Source organism: Hyaena hyaena, unplaced genomic scaffold, assembly GCF_003009895.1.
Source record: "Hyaena hyaena isolate Hyena2069 unplaced genomic scaffold, ASM300989v1 scaffold_103, whole genome shotgun sequence".
Taxonomy (NCBI): domain Eukaryota; kingdom Metazoa; phylum Chordata; class Mammalia; order Carnivora; family Hyaenidae; genus Hyaena; species Hyaena hyaena.
Window position 1 is genome coordinate 724,226 of NW_024080735.1, and position 18,835 is coordinate 743,060.

At 42.2% G+C, this 18,835-nt stretch overlaps 1 protein-coding gene across 3 annotated transcripts in view; it reads left to right on the forward strand.

The window, feature by feature from the left end:
* Positions 1–18,835, forward strand: part of DISP1 (dispatched RND transporter family member 1) — a 145,590-nt gene that overhangs the window by 50,389 nt on the left and 76,366 nt on the right. Inside the window, exon 1 of one of the 3 annotated variants that reach the window (XM_039235832.1) lies at positions 17,108–17,128. The exons of the other annotated variants lie outside the window; for them this stretch is intronic. The gene's annotated coding sequence lies outside the window, so the exon portion shown is untranslated. Of the gene's footprint in view, positions 1–17,107; positions 17,129–18,835 lie in introns of those variants that run through there. 3 annotated transcript variants of the gene reach the window in all.

Consider the following 18,835-nt stretch of genomic DNA (forward strand, 5'->3'; position numbering starts at 1 on the left):
CAGAAAACCGAGTTCAAGGTGTACCGGGAAGGAGGGACTGGCCAGTGGCATCAGATGCCAGATGGAGATTGAGTAGGGCAGCTGAGAAGAGATTTGAGTCAAAGACCAGGCTGCTTAGGAGGTGAGAGTGGAAACCAGGCTCTGTGTGTTGGGGAGGAAAGAGCCGATGGTGAAGCAGGAGGAGTACAAGTGAGTAAGTGTTAAGTGTAAAGTGCACATTTACACACTTGCACAGCACACAGACACACAGCAGATGTACAGAGACCTAGGGGGGAGGCCTGGGGAAGGCTGAGAACAGAAAGTCAGTCGTGGTGGGAGATGGAGACACCGAGAAGTGTTCCGTGCACAGTTTACGTCCTTCGTTCTAGGATGGAGAAATCGGGAAAATGGGGGAAATATTCTTTCTCTCCTGTAGGAAGGGTTAGCAGTCAAGGCAGGGATTGTTGATTTGAGGGGACCCACTGACAGCAAGCCCAGAGCAGGAGGAGGAAACATGGGGGGTCCAGGTGGCGTGGGCAGGACTCGTTCCCAGGAACACAGATGGGAGTGTGTAGGGGAGTGTGGCGCGCATTAGCCGTGTCTGTTGCTAACAGTGAGTCATTTTGCAAACAAAACAAGTATCAGTAAGTGCACTCATGTAATGTACTCTGTGTGATTCCAGTGAGTGGTGTTTTAAGAAATAACAGATGTTCACAGCAAAGGAAGTTCTTAAACTGGCAGACTGGACGTGCAGTTCTGTGTAATGTTCCCCTTTCTAGGAGATTCAAACGTTACATTATTATGTCTGCTGATGGTTTCCAGGGCTTGGCACTTGCTGCAGGCTATGATTACTGTGATTACTATAAATGCTCTCAGAGAACAAAGGCAAGGGGAAGGTATGAGTGTGGCTGTAGAGTACTCCAACAGGAAAAGGAAACTGATCTATAGTCTGAATTAGCAAAGCAAGATTGACCTAACTGGCAAGACCAAAATCAGGGCAAGCAGACAAAATAATTTCACTGTAAAAAAAAAAAAAAAAAAAAATGAAACGGGTGTGGAATTTAAGAAACAAAATAAGTGAACACAGAAAAAAAGATAATCGAAGAAACTGTCTTTTTTTTTTTGTCTTATTTATTTCTCAGAGAGAGAGACATGAGTGTAAGCGGGGGAGGGACAGAGAAAGGGGGAGACACAGAATCTGAAGCAGGCTTCAGGCTCCGAGCTGTCAGCACAGAGCCTGATGTGGGCCTCTATCCCACGAACAGTGAGATTATGACCCGAGCCGAAGTCGGACGCTTAATTGACTAAGCCACCCAGGTGCCCCAGAAACAGACTCTTAATTACAGAGAACACACTGGTGGTCATCAGAAGCTGGGGTGGGGGGGTGGGGCAGGAGGGGGGAAACAGGTGACGGAGATGAAGGCATGTACTTACTGTGATGAGCACCATCACGGTTGACGTGTGGACGTGTTGGATCACTGTGCTGTACACCCAAAACTAGTATTCACTGTAGATGAACTAACTGAAAGTTTTAAGAAAACAAAAAAGGAGACGGTTTTAAATGAAGCAAAATGTACCCAAATGCCCAATTTAGAGATCATACCATCTGTGTAAAATGAAAGGAATGTTTCTATATCTGGATCATTTGTCATGAAACAAAGGTTAAGATTGTCACTGTTTTGTGTATTTTGAGATTTTCATTAAAAATATGACTTTCTAGGGGCACCTGGGTGGCTCATGAGGTCAGTTAAGCTCAGGTAATGATCTCATGGTTCGAGTTCAAGCCCTGCGTTGGGCTCTGTGCTGACACCTTGGAGCCTGGAGCCTGTTTCACATTCTGTGTGTGTGTGTGTCTCTCTCTCTCTCTCTGCCCCTCCCCAGTTTGTACTCTGTCTCTCTCAAAAATTAAACATTAAAAAAAAAAAAAAAGGAGTGAACTCCTACCTCTTGATTGTGATGGGCCAAGCTTATGGTTGTGCTTATGGTTGGGGACAGCTGGCCAGGGAGGAGCTGAGGGAGCACGGTCCAGCTGAAGGCCAGGGGAAGCACTTTGGGGAAATTGTGAAAGAGTTATTGACCCTTTATGGAGTGAGCTCCCTTGGTGCTTTTTCGCTTCTGTACTCATTCCAAGTAGTTAACTGAGTAATAGTCAACTTAGAAAACTAGTGCAACACATTTTAGTGTTCCTTGGCTTATATTTGTTGTTTTAAAAATCAGTGATCATTTTTTAAAAGAATACTGAAATACACACTTTTTGCCAATTTTCTGAGTCTGTTACTATTCCTTTTTGAAAGACTGCTGGGAATACTTCAGCACCAGTAGTTGCCCTGGTTCTGACTCCTTAGACCAAGACAGAGGAAATTATGTACAATTCAGCTCTTTAAAAGAACATGACTGATAGACAAATAGATAAATAGAATACAGAGTCCAGAAGTAGACCCATAGATATATGGCCAACTGATTTTTCAACAAAAGTGCCAGAGTCATTCTGTGGAGAAAGATTAGTCTTTTCAACCTCCTGTGATGCTGGATTAACTGGATCTACTGGGAGAGGGTAGAAAAGTCCTTGATCTCTGTCTCACAGCAAATACCAACATGTTTTGAGAAGCAGATCATAGACCTGAATGTTATAAAACCTAAAACCAAACTTACAGAACAAAACATAGAAAGTCTTTGTGAACTTAGAGTAGGCAGAGGTTTCTGTCTTAGTCCATTCAAGCTGCTGTAACAAAACAGGGCAGATTGGGGTGGCTTACCAACAAATTGTATTTCTCACGATTCTGGAGACTGGAAGTCCAAGATAAGGGTGCATGTGTGGTCGAACCGTGTTTTGATGACAAAATTCTCATTGTGTTCTCATGTGGCAGAAGGGGCTATTGTTCTCCCTGGGTGCACTTCTGTGAGGGCTTGACCCCATCCGTGAGGGCCTCTTCCATGTGCCCTGATCACCTCCTAAGGGCTCACCTCCTGGTATCATTACATTAGGATTTAACATCTGAATTTGGGGGGAGTGGACACAAACATTCAGACCATAACAGCTTCTTAGGACAAAGAAAATCGTTCATATGATAAAAAATGTTTTGATAAATTGGATTTCAAGACTGTACAAGTTTCTGTCCATCAAAATTTATTTAAAGGATGAGAAAACAGGGCACAAAGTGGGACAACATTTGTCAATGTCTGACAAAGAGCTTGTATCTAGAATATTTAAAGAACTTTAATAATACAGTTATAAGACAATTTTTTAAAAATGGGCAGACTTGAGATACACTTTTGTTATTTAAAATTCATAGTGAGGGGGCGCTGGGCTGGCTCAGTTGGCAGAGCATGCGACTCTTGATCTTGGGACTGTAAATTCGAGCCCCACATTGGGTGTCGAGATTACTTAAAAATGAAATCTAAAATCAAAAATCAAATTCACAGAGAGACATAGCCTCCGGAATGGCTGACGTTAAAAAGACTGAGAAGAACAAGTATGGGAGAGAAAGCAGAACAAGGGGGACATTTTTGATGGGGTTGTACACAGCATAACCATGTGCAAAACAGGCAGTTTCTTAGTAAACACACGTGGTTCTACTCCTACACATTCACCCAAAAGGAGTGAAAATGTGCCCATAGAAAGACTTGTTCGTGAATGTTGGTATCAGAGCTCTTTGTAGTAGACAAAAGCTGGGAACAATCTAAATGTCAGTAGGAGAATGAACACATTGGGAACAGGGACGCAGCACAGCTCTCCTTAAGTGTGGACGGGTCTCCAGAGATGTGTTGAATGAAGGTGACTTCGCACAGAGGATGTTTTCTAGGGATCCATTTACAAAGTTCTAGAACAGGGAAGAGTAATCTGTGAATGCAGGAATTACATCGGCGGTTGCCTTGAGTGGAATAGAGTCAGGGGTGGTGGAGTCTGTCAGGTTTTCTATGTAGAGTCTCATGTCATCTGCGAAAAGTGAAAGTTTGACTTCTTCTTTGCCAATTCTGATGCCTTTGATTTCCTGTTGTTGTCTGATGGCTGATGCTAGGACTTCCAGCACTGTGTTAAACAGCAGTGGTGAGAGTGGACATCCCTGTCGTGTTCCTGATCTCAGGGGGGAAGCTCTCAGTTTTTCCCCATTGAGGATGGTATTAGCCGAGGGCTTCTCATAGATGGCTTTTATGATGTTTAAGTAAGTTCCGTCTATCCCAGCTTTCTTGAGGGTCTTTATTAAGAAGGGATGCTGTATTTTGTCAAATGCTTTTTCTGCATCTATCGACAGGATCATATGGTTTTTATCTTTTCTTTTGTTGATGTGATGTATCACATTGATCGATTTGCAAATATTGAACCAGCCCTGTAACCCTGGAATGAATCCCACTTGATCTTGGTGGATAATTCTATTTATGTGCTGTTGCATTCGATTTGCAAGTATCTTGTTGAGGATTTTTGCATCTGTATTCATCAAGGATATTGGCATGTAGTTCTCTTTTTTTTACTGGGTTTCTTTCTCGCTTGGGAATCAAAGTGATGCTGGCTTCATAAAATGAGTCTGGAAGTTTTCTTTCTATTTCTATTTTTTGGAATAGTTTGAGAAGAATGGGTATTAATTCTGTTTTAAATGTCTGGTAGAATTCTCCAGGGAAGCCATCTGGCCCAGGGCTCTTATTTGTTGGGAGATTTTTGATAACTGATTCAATTTCCTCACTAGTTATGGGTCTGTTCAGGTTTTCTGTCTCTTCCCATGTGAATTTTGGTAGTGAGTGTGTCTTTAGGAATTTGTCCACTTCTTCTAAGTTGTCCAGTTTGTCGGCATATAATTTTTCATAGTATTCCCTGATAATTGCTTGTATTTCTGAGGGGTTGGTGTAATAAGTCCATTTTCATTCATGATTTTGTCTATTTGGGTGCTCTCTCTTTTCTTTTTGAGAAGTCTGGCTAGAGGTTTGTCAATTTTGTTTATTTTTTCAAAAAACCAACTCTTGGTTTCATTGATCTGTTCAACTGTTTGGTTTCTATATTGTTTATTTCTGCTCTGATTTTTATTATTTCTCTTCTCCTACTGGCTTTGGGGTGCTCTTGTTGCTCTCCCTCTAGTTCCTTTAGGTGCACTGTTAGATTTTGCACTTGCGCTTTTTCTAATTTCTTGAAGTAGGCCTGGAGTGCAGTGTACTTTCCTCTTAGGACTGCCTTCGCCGCATCCCATACAGTTTGGGTTGTTGTACTTTCATTTTCATTTGTTTCCGTATATTTTTAAATTTATTCTCTAATTGCCTGATTGGCCCATTCATTCTTTAGTAGGCTGTTCTTTAACCTCCATGTTTTTGGAGGTTTTCCAAACTTCTTCCTGTGATTGATTTCGAGTTTCATAGCATTGTGATCTGAAAGTATGCATGGGATGATCTCAGTTCTTTTATATTTATTGAGGGCTGCTTTATGTCCCAGTACGTGATCTATCTTGGAGAATGTGCCATGCGCACTTGAGAAGAAAGTGAATTCCATGGCCTCAGGATGTAGAGTTCTAAATATATCTGTCAAATCCATCTGGTCCAATGTGTCATTAAAGTCCATTGTTTCTATAGTGATTTTCTGTCTAGTTGATCTATCCATTGCTATAAGTGGAGTATTAAAATCCCCTGCTATTAGCACATTCTTATCGATAAGGGTGTTTTTGTTTGTGATTAGTTGTTTTACATATTTAGGTGCTCCCATATTTGGTGTGTAGACATTTATAATTGTTAGTTAGCTCTTCCTGATGGATTATTATATACTGCCCTTCTTCATCACTTGTTACTGTCTTTAAAACTCCAGTTTGTCTGATATAAGTATAGCTACTCCAGCTTTCTTTTGACTTCCAGTAGTCTGATAGATAATTCTCCATCCCTTTCCTTTTAATCTGAAGGTGTTCTCCAGTCTAAAATGAGTTTCTTGTAGACAGCAAATAGATGGATTTTGGTTTTTTATCCATTCTGCTACCCTATGTCTTTTGATTGGGGTGTTTAGTCCCTTTACATTCAGTGTTATTATTGAAAAATATGGGTTTAGAGTCATCGTGTCCTTTGTGGGATTTATGCTTGTGGTAGTATATCTGGGTTGCATTTTTCTACACCACCAATGAAGCAACAGAAAAAGAAATCAAGAAACTGATCCTATTCAAAATTGCACAAAAAAACCCATAAAATACCTAGGAATAAACCTAACCAAAGATATAAGAGATCTGTATGATGAAAACTATAGAAAACTTATGAAGGAAATTGAAGAAGACACAAAGAAATGGAAAAACATTCCATGCTCATGGATTGGAAGAATAAATATAGTTAAAATGTCATTACTACCCAAAGCAATCTACACATTCAATGCAATCCCAATCAAAATTGCACCAGCATTCTAATCAAAACTAGAACAAAATATCCTAAAATTTGTATGGAACAACAAAAGAACACAAATAACCAAAGTAATATTGAAGAAGAAAGCCAAAACAGGAGGGATCACCCTCCCAGACTTTAGCCTCTACTACAAAGCTGTCATCATCAAGACAGTATGGTATTGGCACAAAAACAGACACATAGACCAATGGAACAGAATAGAGAACTCAGAACTGGACCCACAAATGTACGGCCAACTCATCTTTGACAAAGCAGGAAAGAGTATCCAATGGAAAAAAGACAGCCTTTTTAACAGATGGTGCTGGGAGAACTGGACAGCAACATGCAGAATGAAACTAGATCATTTTCTCACACCATGCACAAAAATAAACTCAAAATGGATAAAGGACCTGAATGTGAGACAGGAAACCATCAAAACTCTAGAAGAGAAAGCCAGAAACAACAATCTTGACCTCCACCGCAGCAATTTCTTACTTGACACATCCCCAAAGGCAAGAGAATCAAGAGCAAAAATGAACTATTGGGACCTCATCAAGATTAAAAGCTTCTGCACGGCAAAGGAAATAATCCATAAAACTAATAGACAACTGACGGAATGGGAAAAGATAGTTGCCAATGACATATCAGATAAAGGGCTAGTATCCAAAATCTATAAGGAACTCACCAAACTCCACACCCAAAAAACAAACAAACCAGTGAAGAAATGGGCAGAAGACATGAACAGTCACGTCTCCAAAGAGGACATCCAGATGGCCAACAGACACATGAAACGATGCTCAGCATCCCTCCTCATCAGGGAAATACAAATCAAAACCACCCTGAGATACCACCTCACGCCGGTCAGAGTGGCTAAAATGAGCAAATCAGGAGACTCTAGATGCTGGCGAGGATATGGAGAAACGGGCACCCTCCTACACTGTTGGTGGGAATGTAACCTGGTGTAGCCCCTCTGAAAACAGTGTGGAGATTCCTCAAAAAATTAACGATAGAACTCCCCTATGACCCAGCAGTAGCACTGCTGGGAATTTACCCAAGGGATACAGGAGTGCTGATGCATAGGGGCACATGGACCCTAATGTTCATAGCACTCTCAGCAATAACCAAAACATGGAAAGAGCCTAAGTGTCCATCAATGGACGAATGGATCAAGAAGATATGGCTCATCTATACAAAGGAATACTAGATGGCAATGAGAAAGAATGAAATCTGGCCATGTGTAGCAACATGGATAGGCCTTAAGAGTGTTATGCTGAGAGAAATAAGTCAGGCAGAGAAGGACAGATACCATATGTTTGCATATATAGGAGAATTAGGAGGAACTTAATGAAGGGCCATGGGGGAGAAGAAGGGGAAAAATAGTTGAGGAGAGGGAGGGAGGCAATCCATGAAAGACTCTTGAATGCCGAGAACAAAATGAGGGCAATGGGGTCGGGGGAGGGGGAAGGGGGGTGATGGGCATAGAGGAGGGCACTTGTGGGGATGAGCACTGGGTGTTATATGGAAACCAACTTGATAATAAACTATGAAAAAAATAAAAAAAAAATAATACACTGTAGCTTGATCCTTAGTTACAAGGACATGTCCACCCATTTGCCATAACTCATTGAACTTTATGCTTGAAACCTATACATTTTATTGTGTGTATATTATACTTCAATAAAGTTGTTTAGCACTAAAAGGATGAAATTGTGTTTTAAATAATTAAAACATTGTTAGTGTTTAGTTTTACGTATTAAGAAGAGTTCGGTCAAATTTATGAGGAGCGTTGTCCTGTATTTCTAGGGCTTTGTAGTAAACCTTAAGGAAGCAGTTACTTGAATTTATGGTAAAATGCAGAAATAACGAGGGCCGCCCTGTTCTCTCCAGGATACACTTCCTAACACCTGCAGCCTTCACTTTCAGCCCACTGGTTTCTGTGTTTAACACATGGACCAGTTTTATTATATTACTTTTCTGTGTTTTCAGAGGCTGACATACTTGGTGTCTTAAACTACATGCATGTACCTTAAAAAACATGAATGTGCTTATTTTGGATTTACTTTCCAGAAAGTATTTCCTGTCTCATCTGAGTCCTGAGGGCAAACCCTCCTCCCTATGTGTCTTCAGTCCACAGTGCATGTTTACTGTCATGTTTCTCTTCTGCTTTGTGTCTGGATGTCTTATATCAAAATGTCTTTTTTTAGAGGTTCTAAAGGGCATTATTTAATTAATTAATTCACTTATTCATTACTTATGTATTATTTGAGAGAGAGAGAGAGTGCGAGTGGGGGAGAGGGGCAGAGGGAGAGAGGACCGACCCCAAGCAGGCTCCACGCTCAGCACAGAGCCTGATGTGAGGCCCAATCTCACAACCCTGGGATCATGACCTGAGGTGATATCAAGAGTCGGACACTCAACAGACTGAGCCTCCCAGGAGGGACGTTATATTTCAGAGACTGAGCTCACAGGGCAGTTGAGGGAGGGACACCATTACTAAGTATCAACTTTGTGTTACTGAAGTGTCAACTTTGTGTTTATGTGACGTAAACTGTTCTTGAAAGAGTAACTAAGTGATTTTGTTGAAAAACAAATGAAAATTATTACCTAGTTTGTAGTTCTTTTTCTTTTAATGTTTATTTAGTTTTGAGAGAGAGCAGAGGAGGGGCAGAGAGAGAGGGAGACACAGAATCCCAAGCAGGCTCCAGGCTCCGAACTGTCAGCACAGAGCCTGACATGGGATTTGAACTCCTTATGTGAGATCATGACCTGAGCCGAAGTCAAGAGTCAGATGTTTAACTGACTGAGTTACATAGGTTCCCTAGAAATTATGTTTAATACAGTCTTTCCACGTCATTGTGTTGTCCCCTGAAATTTTCAACCTGTTGATTTTAGGGGGAAAACTCAAGAAAATAGTGTCTCAGATTCTAATGGCAAGAGGATATTTAAAAGTTTTGAAAGTACTTGTTTTCTTTCTGTATCTGCCTGAGAAAATCAGACCATGTCTTCTTAGTTGATGAATTCTCATCTGTGATTTTTGAGTTGTGGACATTCAATTCTAGTTTCTATGTTGATCAAATTTTCAGTAATAAAATCTCCATTTTAATGATGTCCTCCTCACAAAGGGTGAGGGTCTTATTTTATATTGTCTGGTTTAAAGGAGCAAGTGTATCTAACCGGAGCAAGAAGACATTTAATGTAGGTACTACATCTTTCTGTTGGGTTAGTTAGTTCAGTTTTTCATACCCGAAAGGTTTCTGACTTGAAGATTTCAGATACTTTTACTACAGGGTTTAATAAGAAGTTCAGTATATGCCGTGTCATTAGGTAAATTAGTAAGACCAATTAAAGCAAGTAAAATTCAGGTAGTTTGGGGGGCATCTGGGTGGCTCAGTCCATTAAGCATCTGACTTCAGCTCAGGTCATGATCTCACAGTTTGTGAGTTCAAGCCCCATGTCAGGCTCTGTGCTGACAGCTTGGAACCTGGAGCCTGCTTCTGATTCTGTGTCTCCCTCTCTCTCTGCCCCTCCGCTGCTTGTACTCTATCTCTCTCAAAAATAAACATTAAAAAGAATAAAAATTCAAGTAATTTGGTTCCTAAAATCTTAACAGGGCCCACATGTTGGATAGCGTAAGTCCTTTCAAATGTTAACCCTTAGTGTGGAGACGGACTCTGCAGTGGTTGTGTCTGGGCTTTGGGCTCCCGTGTCTGGGTTTAAGTCAGTTCTGCCACATTGTCATTGTGTGACTGGGGACCACTTTTGTAAACCTTCATTCTCGCATTCATGACAGGAGGATAATCATGGCACTTGCTTCTTCAGGGAAGTGTGAGGCATAAACAAGGTGTTATTTATTGAAGCATTACTGACGTCATCCATACACAGTCACATGATGCAGGTCGTTTGATTGTCCACATGAGTAGATGAGACATAAAAAGCAAATCTAGTCGGCAAATGGTTTTCAGTTCATCGCACCCTTCATTGGTTGTTTTTCTTGGCTTCTGCTTTCTTCTGTTGGAGATCCTGTTGAATAATGAATTAACCAGAACACTGAAAGCAGTGCCCTTCGTCAGGTTTGCCAACTAGATGGTAGGTAACTAGGTAGTCTGAGAGACCAGAACTTGACTGTAGTTACACTTAAATGAAAACAGTGATAACCAGAAAGGCCCAGAACTTAGCTAAATAAAAAATACTATCCTAGAGCAGATGTAGTTTCCTAGCAAACTTGAGAGGGAGGTACAGAGACCTCCCGCATGCCCCCCACCCTGACACAGGCACAGCCTCCCCCACCGTGGACTGTCCTCATCAGACAGGATTGTGGATGGACCTGCACTGACACATCACCCCCCAGAGGCCATAGTGTATACACTAGGGTCTGTTCTTGGTGTTCTCCATTCTGTGAATTTGGACAAGTGCATCTCTGTTATTACAGTGTCACAGAGTATTCTCATTGCCCCCGAAACCTGCGTGCTTCACTGAACGCCTCTTTCTCTTACTCCTCAGCTACTGATCTTTTTACTGTCTCCATAGTTCTTCCTTTTCCAGAATGTCCTATAGTTGGAAGTGTACAGTATGTTGCCTCTCAGACTGGCTTCTTTGACTTAGCAGTATGCATTTAAGATTCCTCCATGTCTTTTCATGGCCTGAAAGGTCATTTCTTTTTAGTGCTGAATAATGTCCCCTTGTCTGCAGGGACCGCAGTTCATTTGTCTATTCATCTACTGAAATACATCTTGGTTCCTTCTAGAAGAGGTTTTTAAGGCAGGGTAGTCACTCACTTGAAAAGTTAGATCAATATGAAAGTGGTGAACCATGATCTCAAGTGGTCCCAGGGTGATCCCAACAAAGTTAACTGTGATCTCACTTATGATCAAACCTAATATTGTAAGAACAGAGTGATGAGTAGGGGCTAACGTTAGGGGCTTTGTCTGGGAATCTGAGAATTAGCTCAAGGGAGGTTTTATATTTGTCTTGTTATTTTTAAAATGGAAAAAGTAATAGCATATTTGTGAATGGGTGAGAATGACCCAGCAGAGAGAGAGAAGTTTCTGAGGGTCGTTCAACAGTTCTGTACTGGTGACAGGAAATGGTAACTGGTGCACAAGTGTATGGTTAGTTTTAGACATGTTTAGACATGATGATGGTTTATCTCTAGAAACAGGCAGGATGTCAGAGAGCTGGCCTGAATGCAGGTGCTGGGGGCCAAGATGTTGCTGCTGATTGCTTGTTATTCCCAATAAACTAGAAGCCCAGGCCATCAGCCCAACATGAGGAGGGGGGAGGATCTGTGCGAGCCAGGGCTCTGAGAGAAAAGAAGGAAATAGCAACAACGACGAGAGAGGAAGTAGGTCTCCTTCCTAAGACTGGCAGCAGACGTCCTAACAGATGCCGAGGGCCGTGGGATAACCCCTACAGAGCACGAGAGAGATAATTTAAGAGTAAACATGAGACATTTGGAGATCTGCAGAGACGGAGCATGTGTACCCTCCTTAGATTTCTGCCAAAAGAGCTACAGACAGACTGTAGGGAACTTGAACCCAGATGCAATTGCCAGAGGCAAGAATCAATACGAGCAAAGAAATGAGCAAATATTTTGGTCTATTTAAATAAGCATTCATTGTGAAAAGTAAATATTAAAATGTAACATTATAGACTTAAGTATATTTGCTAATAGTGTGAAGAATTTGGGGCACATGTGTTAACGTAACGAACTGCTGAAGCTGCTGTGCTGTCCTTCCGGGACGGGTGAGGACACGCAAGGCCCTGTGAGCTCGTCTCCCTTCAGCGGCCTGGCTGGTTGGTCACCGGGGGGAGATCTTAGGTGTGGTGTAACCTTCACTGCACTATGTGAAATTAGCAGGTACCGGAGATATTTGGCATTACCTTCCAAGTATTCTAACCATTAATACTCCAAATCCTAGACTTATCAGGCACCGGAGACATTCCCAGGCTCTGAGATGTTTGCTCCGAGGCTGGGGAGAGGGCCACCCCTGGGCCTTGGAAAACGTGTGCTTGGGCACTCCACAGACCTGACAGCAGTGTGAATAAACATGGATTTTGTGCCTAAATACAGTTCTCATTATCCTTGTCTCCTCCACAGCTTGTGTCCAGCTCAAATAAAACCTGGCATATGTGCTGTTTACTCCTACAGTTCAGACCCCTTTTATGGAAAAGGAAAGTCTGCCTCTTTCTTCCCCTGATCAGAAAGGGTAAAGCCAATAGGTGTTGGGCCACAGCTGAGAAATATTCTCATGCCCTTTATTGAAGGGTTACACGTCTTTAGAAATCACTTGAAACGTAGAAGGTATATGGTTACCTGGCAGTGTGAAGTTTTTAACCTGTTTCATTTTTCCAAAAGTAAAAAGTAATCTCCAAGATTGAAGTTTCTGAATTGTCAGATCGAAAATATAGTTTTGTTTGAGCTCCCTAAAGCTCTGCTCTTGAGTGATCGTTGTAAGAAGTTGTTCCTCACTGAGCCGTTTGGTCTGAACGGTACCAAATATGCTGTTTGTACACTAAGTACTTGATGTTTATCATGTAATGCATTATCATTCTTGATGTGCACAAAGGCTAGAAGTTTACTTCTTAATCTTTTCCTCTTAATATGATACTTTATACTACATTTAGATAGGATTGTTTATCTTTAGCTTATTCAGGGACTTATGTTTTACCTAATAAAGTGATTCCTAGTTATTTGATTATATTATTGGAATATTTTACCTCTTTTTAATTATAATTTACTAGAAAAACAAAATATACTCATGTTGCAAGTGATGTTTGCTGGTAAAACAAATCAGATTATTTAAAGACTGATTTTATTGACTTTTTAGATGAAGATTTTATTGTAACATATCTAAAATAAAAAAGGAATTAAGTAGCTGCCATAAACCCTTTTAGGGATAAGTTGGAGCATAAAATACAAAAATAAGTTGTATTATGACATATGAAGTATTCTGTTGGGTTAACATTTTATATTTTATAAATAGTTAAATCATTTAAGAAATATTTTTTCCCTTCAATGTTAATACTAAACCAGGCTAGTCTGGGATATGTATTACTAATGCTCCCAGTAGAAAATCGACACCTGTGGCAGAATATGGCATGGTAAATATGTTTACACAGCTGTGTGGTAATGTCACTTATGACGGAGTACATTTACAGAATCATGTAATGAGCCTCATTTTCACACAGACATTAACTTTGGCTTGGAAATGCCAATTAAAGAATAACTTCATTTTTCAAATGCAGACTGTATAAACAACATATAGCATCATTTTAGCTATCCGCAAGCTCCGAGTACATAAATTTGATCATGAGTAGATGTTGGCTTATTTCTGAGGAAATAGAGACTTTCTCTAAGACCATTTCTTATTTATAAGTTATGCTTTCATTGCATATGCTGTCTGCTCTTAGTACCAGCCTGAGTTTCCATTAAACTTTATTGCATTTACATGGGCTCTTCTGTCATGCTTTAATAAAATTATAAAATTGACTTAATTGGGTCTGTGTGAAAGCTTCCTTTATCATTAATAATTCCATTTATTCCACGGGCTTATTAGTTTTGGATAACTTGAATGAGTTCATTAAGATCTCCACTAGAATATGAATATTATTTGAAAATAAAGCATGAGTAAAAGCAAATTTTAAAATGTACACATAGGACTTTGTGGATTAAAAAATACATATATGATTCAGAAGAGTAAATTGTTCCCACTAAGTATATTGCTATGGTATTACCTGTAAAAATCTATCCTCTGAAGAATTTAACAGGCGGTGGTTTCATCCTTTTGTCTAACTTTTGAGCTGTCTTGTGCCATTAAACTCCAGGAATATCAAAATGGAAAGTTTATTTTCTGTGCTCAAATATTTTCATTTCCTTCTGTCTAGAGAGAATACCCAGCATCAGTTTGTAATTACTTAAGCCTACTGCGTGAGACTGCAGTTCTTTTTAGCATGTACCTAGTGCCATCTTTATTATTCCCTCAACTCTTTGAAGAGCTCTTTAAAATGGATATGAAGTTATAAGAAGGCCAGGAAAGAGACTGTAGCAGATACACTATGTATCTGTTTCCACTCCTGGAAAAACCAGTTCAAAATGCTTTGGGAGGACTTATTTTTTGCTTGTTTAAATAATTTAATTTCTAAGATGGATGTGGAGACACGGAGTGTTTGTTGATTTGAGGTTAGTTATGGAAGGTTTTTACCTCAGTATTTTTCACAGCACTGAGCATGATGACTGACGTATCATGGTGACTGAGCTACCTCATAAATAGTCATTGACTTACTGAGTGAATAATTAAGTATTGATAAAGTAGTGATTGTTTATTGGCAGATGAGGGGAACCTTCTAGCAGAGTGAGAGCAGAGGTGGCCAGGGTTCTGAAAGGTTTTGCTTGGTTGGACAAGAGAGGAGGTTGGAATAGACGAGAGGTCTGATCAACAGAGGGGCTCACGTACGGAAGGGAATTGATTTGGCTCTAACGTGACACCCCTGATTATTACACGGATGTCTGGCCTTAGGAGGATTAGTTCAGCTCTGTCAGACTTAGCGAAAGGGGAAAGAAGCCAGAGCCACAGTTCCCCAACCAGCATCGTCTGGAAGCTTGTTAGAAAAGCATGTCCCGAAATGAGACTCCTCGTGAGGAGTGAGGCAGCCTGTGTTCTGAATGGGCCATCCAGGAATTTGAGATCAGCAGGCTTATTGGGGAACGGCCAAGCATCAGGAATTCTCTCCCTCTCTCTCTCTCTCTCTCTCTCTTCTCTCTCTCTTCTTTTTTTTAAAAGATATTTTGAGAGACAGACAGCCCAAGCAGGGGAGGGGCAGATGGAGAGCGAGGGGGAGAGAATCCCAAGCAGGCTCTGCACTGTCAGCACAGAACCTGACATGGGTCTTGAACTCACAAACAGTGAGATCATGACCTGAGCTGAAACTAAGATTCGGAAGCTTAACTGACTGAGCCACCAGGTGCCCTTCTTAAGAATTCTTTCTTGATGGTTTGCTCCACACCCAAGCATCTTCACATCAAAGTGCTGTGTGATGCCCAGAGAATTAAATCAACAGTTGGATATTCTTTTTTTTTTTTTTTTTTGGCAGTTGGATATTCTTAAGCATTATTTATTTTGAATTTTTAAAAATGTTTTTATTTATTTCTGAGAGAGAGAGAGAGAGAGAGGTAGCATGAGCAGGGGAGGATCAGAGAGAGAGGGAGACACAGAATCCAAAACAGGCTCCAGGCTCTGAGCTAGCTGTCAGAGCCCGACGCGGGACTTGAACTCCCGAACCGTGAGATCATGACCTGAGCCAAAGTTGGACGCTTAACCGACTGAGCCACCCGGGCGCCCCAGCATTATTTATTTTGAAATCGATAATCTAACAAATTTAATTTCTCCATACCAAAAATATTTCAATGTAAAATAAATAGAAGCCTTTTCCAAAATCAATGACCATTTTCTCCTGGTCATTGCTAAAGACCTCTGAAGAATTTTTCTTTGACCTTTTCTTTTTCTTTCTTTCTTCTTTCTTTTTTTGAGGATTCTGGGGATTATTACTCTTACTTTTGTGGCGTTAACATACCAGGCTTTATAAATATACTGTGTCCTGATGGCCTCATGCTGGTTGGAAGACCCTGTTTTTCCTCATAGTATTCTCCTCCAACAAAAATGGGGTATGCCTGAGAATGATGTGGGATAAACGAGTTTGAGTCGTTTCCTGTTAGTTTCAGTTTCTGATCCAAGATAAATTTTCCTAAGGATTATGTCACCCGTGATACATGTAGAAAACCAAGAAGTCAGGAGGAGATGGGTCAGGAACTGTGCAGCGTGCTTTACACCCATTAGTTTGCTCCTGTTCTTAGAATTGTAACTGTTTCAAACTCATTGTGGGTTATACAGGGTGTTGTCCTGTTCACTGGGCTGGCATAGACATGGCTGTTTTTAGTCCAGCAAATAAAATGTGTATGCCACAAGGATTGTGTTAATGCTCTCCTTTTATGATTCAATATTCCATGGACATGTTTGGATGCAAGCACATTTACTTGCGCTTATCTTGTGAAAGCTATTTATCGAAACCCTGTTGTGTAATAGGCACCGTGCTGGCGGACAGGAGAGCCCTGGTCAGCAGGGCACCGTCCCCCACGTGGCAATGACAGAACACAAAAGAGAAAACTGAAGTGACCCGGCCAGCCTCAAAATCAAGACAAATACCTCAGAGACCATAAAGTGATCAGGGACAGGAAGTTGTGATCCGGCCAGCGTCCCGGCCAGAAGCAGGACAGTGCTGGACTGCTCCTTGGCTGCCGCACGGGGGCTGGGGCCGGGCCGGGCTCACCGCTTGCAAGAAAGAGCGCAAGCCACAGCCCTTCCCACGCAGACGCTGCGTGGCTCTGGCTATGTATTGGGGCCATGGCGTTACTGGAAGTCGTGAACCAGGGGAAGAATGTGGGGGTAAACACAGAGTTTAGTGACCAGAAACCAAGGCCATTGTCTGCTGGCTGCACTGTGCCTGATGCCACCGCAGAACTGGGGCTTTAAAATGCGGCAGAGCAAATATGTGAACAGAATCCGGCCGGGGGAGGAAGTAAGTGCCGGCCACCACGGAGCACACGGCAGGAGGGGAAGAAGGGAAACAAGGCCAAAGCAAAATACAGAACGGTCCTGCAGCGCTGACTGCCACAGCGTGTGTTCTGGACCATCGAGTCCACTGCTCTGCAGCCTGTCTCTCCAAGATTGGAAGGGAAGCGTGTCCGGGACGGCACATCACCGCCTGCCTTCCAGAACTGATGAAGGACAGGAGTCAGCAGATCAGCAGTGCACTCCAGGTACGAGCGGCTAATGCAGGTGCATTCAAGATGTGACCCTCTGTAGGATGAGGTCAGACAGAGAATATTAGAACGACCAGGGGAAGCGTTCACTGACAGGGAAGACTGAGTGCACTGGTCATTAGCAGCACCCATGCCAGGAGATGGGGAGGTAGTAACTGGGCTGTGCCGGGGAGGAAGAACAGTGTGTAGGGTTTCGTGCCCTCCTCAACTATCATTCCAGGATGAGAACAAAATTAAGAAAATTTAAAATTGATAAAATAAGAGTGTTCACCATTCACATAACCTCCCAGAGGAAATGCTAAAAAATGGAATCAACAGGAAGATTGGTTTTCCCAGAGAGGACTCTGTGGGGAAATGAGAAAACCATACTGAAGAGGATGAAATGGGTCAGAGCATAGGAGTCCTTCACCTCTCTGAGAATGTGTGGACACGATTCCTTCAACAACAGCATGAGTTTAATTGCTCCACCTCTAAAAACAGAAGCTCTCGCAGTCCTGCGGATCTCCAGTTCCGGTGTAGACACTGGGCGTTGGGCAGGGAGAGGGGAGAGGGTCTCTGTGAGCCTGCCACCTGGAGAGAGAGGAGATCTGCTATAAATGAGCACTATACCTTTCTTCAAAATTTAAGAGTAACTGAACTAGGAGCTTTTTTTTTTTTTTAATTCCATGTTTTCAAGTTGTGTTTTCTTTCCTCGTGATTAGGTAGTTTGAAAGCCACCATCTCTTTGTGTTATTCTAACTTAAAGGTAAACCCTATTTTTAGGTGATCCTCAGGCTGCTTAGGGATTCGTATACACTAAGGGTGTGATGGCAGCAGAGCCAGGACTGTTGCTGTTTTCTTTGAATTGTCCGGAAGATACATGTCGGAGCCCAGGAGCAAAGGGAGGGAGATAACTTGCATTTACTTTGCTCAGGGGCAGCACTGGGTGGAGCAGGGGCTAAGGAGGTGTTGGGGGGAGGGCGAGTCTGTCCTGCAGGTGGAAGAGACTGTCCCCTGAGGACAGCAGGGACGGGACTTCCCGCAGCCCCCTGTGTCCGGGATTAAACCAGTTGTGATGGGGCTATAAGAAAACAACTATGTTGGAATCTTGAGAACATGGTGCGCAAGGCCGCTTCGTTACACCTTTGTGGGGACTCTTTGGTCACCCCAGTGTCACAGTGTTTTCAACTCGCATTTCTTGTGCCAGTAAGTTGTGGAGGGTGAGCTGATTACAGCATGGATCCCTGATGTCCCTTCTGCTCCCGTAGTGTTCCCTCCATTCCACTCCTCCCGTGTCGTCCCCCCGTCCGCTCCTGCTCCCCTGTGTCGTCCCCCCCCATCCGCTCCTGCTCCCGTGTGTCGTCCCCCCCCCCCACGCCTGAGCTTGGGCTTGCTGCTTCTCTGTCCCAGTAGGCAGGGAGGACGTCTCAAACTTCGTTTAGGGGCGGCCTCCTGTGTTTGTCAAGCCCTTCTTTTTAACTTTGTTCCCTAGGCTCATTAGACAGCAGAAGAGTAAAGCCAAGTGCACTAGAGTCATTAGCTCCAATAAACATTTGTTGAACTTGTTTGGTAATTTGAGGTTTCACTAAAGCGTGTGAGCTAGAAAGACAGCCCAGGGATGGGGAAGTGTGTTCGCAAGTACTGACACAGGCCAGGACGGGGACAAGCCGGATGCAGCCATGACCTTGGACTCTTACATCCTCAGGACTCTCATCCTGCATGACT